This window comes from Phacochoerus africanus, chromosome 9, assembly GCF_016906955.1.
Source record: "Phacochoerus africanus isolate WHEZ1 chromosome 9, ROS_Pafr_v1, whole genome shotgun sequence".
NCBI classification, from domain to species: domain Eukaryota; kingdom Metazoa; phylum Chordata; class Mammalia; order Artiodactyla; family Suidae; genus Phacochoerus; species Phacochoerus africanus.
Window position 1 is genome coordinate 52,760,143 of NC_062552.1, and position 3,944 is coordinate 52,764,086.

Below are 3,944 nucleotides of genomic sequence, written 5' to 3' on the forward strand. Positions count from 1 at the left end.
AATAAAAACTTTTTTTTTTCAAGTTCATTTATACTAACCAGGGAAAAATTTCTTGTGAGAACTATTTCCCCAGGGAGAGGCTATTCTGTATTTCATAGAATTATTTTTAGTTTGTTTTGGGGGGATTTTTTTGTTGTTTCTTTGTTTTGGTTTTTTTAAATTAAAGTATAGTTGATTTACATTTTTAAAGAATTTTTTATTGTAGTTGACTTACAATGTTGTGCCAACTTCTGCTGTACAGCAAAGTGACCCAGTCATATATACATGCACACTCTTTTTAAAATATTATCGTCCATCATGTTCTATCCCTAGAGATTGGATATAGTTCCTTGTGCTAACTATTAATAACTAGATAAAGTCTTATCAAAGTATAAGTATTATAGAAGTTCAACAGCCCATTAATGGATTCTATATCCAACACAAAAAGCTTGTTATTCATCTCTGTGTGGCTTTTGAGGATTCCATTTAAAGCTCAGGCAGGCTGTGAGCCACTCACCATCAGGAGTGATATTCACTCTACAAATGTTTACTGCACACCTACTACATACTGCAAGCCCAGGCCTCAAGAAGACATCACTATTTATAGCAGAGGGTACAAATGAACAGCACGTAAGCCAGATTCATCCCACAACATATTTTGTTTGACTCACACCATATTTATCAAAAATTTGAATTAGGCGCCAACTTTAAAATATCAGAATATTTCCAGCTTCTCTTGAAAACTCAGGAAATCTGGCAAAACGGAGCCCACATTCCCAGCTGATGACAAGCAGAATAACAACTGATCATTTCACACAGGCACTGGCTCCCAGAGAATTCACACAACACCCACCTGCCCTGCTTCCCCCAACTCAAACTGCTCAGCTCCAGCCCCTCAGCCTCTGCCAGTCATTCTCAGGATGGGCAATCACAACACACCTACCCCTGGGAAAGGCCTCCCTCAGGGACACAGCAACCCAACTAAGCCTCTCATTTAAAAAGAACTGCTTCCTGCCTCCATACAAACAGGTTGCAGAGATTTTCTTTTTTTGTGCCTTTTCAGCTTTTACCTTTTAATAAAGTTTTTTAAAATCCCTGGTATCAGGGAAGACATTCTGTTTTTCATGCCCGCTGTAACAAGAACTTGGACATAAAAGAAAAATGGCAAGGCTGGAGCATAGAGGCATATAGACGCAGGAGGGAAGGACTGCAAGAACAGGGAGGCCCTCAGGATGCCCCATTTGACAAATGAAGAAACTGAAGCCTAGAAACAGGAAAATCATGCCCAGGTCCCATTACTGACCTGTAGGAGAACAGAAGTGTGATCTGGATGATCTTTTCCCAGCTGATGCCAGTTTCTTTTCTACATTCAAGGGTGGTTTCTCTATCTCAGTTTCCTCTCACATGTTTCCAAGGAATGGTAGAGAAGCCCATCACATCTGAGAATAAATAGGAGGACTGATTTCAGAAGTCACACTTAGCAGGTATGGGATTCTAAATGAAAACACAGAAGATTAATTAGCAATTTTCAACAAGTCCTACTGATTCCATATATGTGAGTCCAAATCGTCACATGAAGAAATGTGTATGTGGATCCCAATGGTGCCAGTGAGAAGAGGCAGCCTATCTTCATGTTTTCAAATCGCGTACTGCCAAAAATCCCCTTTGTTTGTAACCAGAAAAGAGTTAAACAGGTTGATCCTGATATTGTTGCTAGTGAAAAGTTTTACTAAAAAATAATTCAGTTGCAACAAACAAAGATACTGACCAAAACCATCACTAAGACAGATTAAAGGTATTTAAGTGGGCCATTGCCTGGGTCTTAGACATTTCAGTGTATTTACAATAAGCATACATGGTCACTCAATAATACTTCAACCAAGGACTCCTCTGGTAATAAATTTAAAATAATCCAAAAATCAGTTCTATGTGAGCAGAAAGGGAGGAAGAAGAGCATTCGCAGAACAGAAACTCTTGTTTATCCTTGCTAATCTAGCCAGGGACAGGGTTTCATACCTACTTTAAAAGATGAGGACAGTGAAGCCAAGAAAACTGACTCCCTCAGCTAGTTTCCAATTGCTGGGAACCAGCTACACCCAAGTCATTCTAACTCCAAAACCAGAGATTTGTCTGCTGCAGCAACTCATAACACAGAAGCCACTAAGATGAGTAATGACCAGAGTGAAGACAAAGACACAACACAACCAGGCTAGAGAATGTAATAAGCACAATAAGAGAGGCACATACAAGTGCCTGGGGGTCAGAAGAGGACAAAGGCACACGGGAGTGGAAGGCTGGTGGATCAGGGAAGGCTTCTGAGAAGCGGTGACACTTGAGAAAGGTCTTGAAGGATGCACTGTGTTACAGAAGGCAGAGAAGAACAGAGGAGCAAGGAGAAAGGCTCGGGGTGGAAAGGAGGGGAACACAAACAGAAGGTAAGCAATTTAGGTTTGGAATTCATAAAGCAAAGCTTCATACTAAAGTTAGCCATGTGGAAAAATGAATCTTCCTAACACCTGTAAGGCATGGAAGGCAGAGTCTGTCACATGAGGCCAGGCAACTCATACCTGCAAGAAAGGGCACGGTCGGAGCTGCAGACCAAGGACATTCACCTGGCCAGAACCCCAGACGTGTGTTCAGCCTTTGCCGCAGGGGGTCTCTGGACCCCGTGAATCCCACATACCCTACTTCTTCCACATGCACTCTGGCCACTCCCTTGCCTCCTCTTCCACTCAAAGGCCTGTCCCTTTCAGAGCCAGGACCAGTCCCTTGCTTCTGAACGACTGCCAACTTGCTTCATTTTCCTTTCATCTCACTTCTTCTTCTACAACGTGGAAGGGTTTGGTTTCCCTTCTAGGATGGCCACCAGCAGCAGGGCAGATGGGATAAACCGGGGGAGAAGGAAGCAGGATCTCCCAAGTCCAGCCTTCAGAGAATCCTGAAAAGGAAGAGGCGGCCTGATTGCCCTCAGGTTCTGTCTGCCCCAGCGTGGGGCATAAGAAAAGCTGGGTCCTGCCTCAGCAGCTGTAGGCCATCTCCGTCAGCTCCTGGGGGGAGAAGCATGCTCCGTCCCCAAGACAGGAAGCCGCTTCTCCCGACAGGCCCCCTCCCCATCTGCTCATGGGGGCCAAACTCCTGTTGGGTTCTCATGGACATTTCAATTCATTTTGTCCTTAGCACCCAATAAGAGAGGTAAGAATTTAATCCCATTTTACAACGGAAGCAATTGAGGCTCAGAGAGCAGTCACTTGTCCTTGGGCAAGTGGTAAAGCGGGAACCTATGACGCCTTAGCCCACAGAAGGGAAGTGGGGGTGCTTGTTCGAGCTCGTCATAAACCTTCTCGGCGACCCCCTTTCTCCACATCCTGGGATAGGTCCGCACACTTCCTCTGGATATAGGGTTTCTGGTGACGAGGGTGGCGCAGCCCTCTTCTTGGCTGCGGTGGGACCCCAAGGGCGGCCCAGGGCAGGTAGGGCGTCAGAATCATGCCCCGAGCTGGAAGCCAACTTCAGAGCATTTCGCCCTTCCCCGGGAGAGGCAAACACCGACACGTCTGTGTCTTTCCCGACAAGTGCCTTCAAGCCCGGCGGGGGCAGACACCTCCGCGCCGGCCGCCGGCGAGGTCTCCGCTGTCTGCGGGGGCCACGGCCTCGCATCAGCTGCATCGACTTAGCGCGTTAGCGGGCCGCCGGAGCCTGAGGCGGCTGCCCGGGCGACGCAGCTGCACCCGAGCCGCGGGCGCCTCGGCAGCCCAGGCGGAGGGGGAGGGGAGAGGGGAAAAGGAGAGGGGGAGGGGCGGCCCCCCCGGGGGGCGCAGGGGGCGGGCGTGCGGGCACCAGCGGTGCGCGGCTGGCGAGAGGGCGGGGGCGGCCACCGCGCGGCGCGGCCCGGGCGCCGGGGGAGCCGCCCACTTCGCAGCGGCGGGCCCCGACGGCCAGAGCTTGGATGCGGCGGCGCCCGCCGA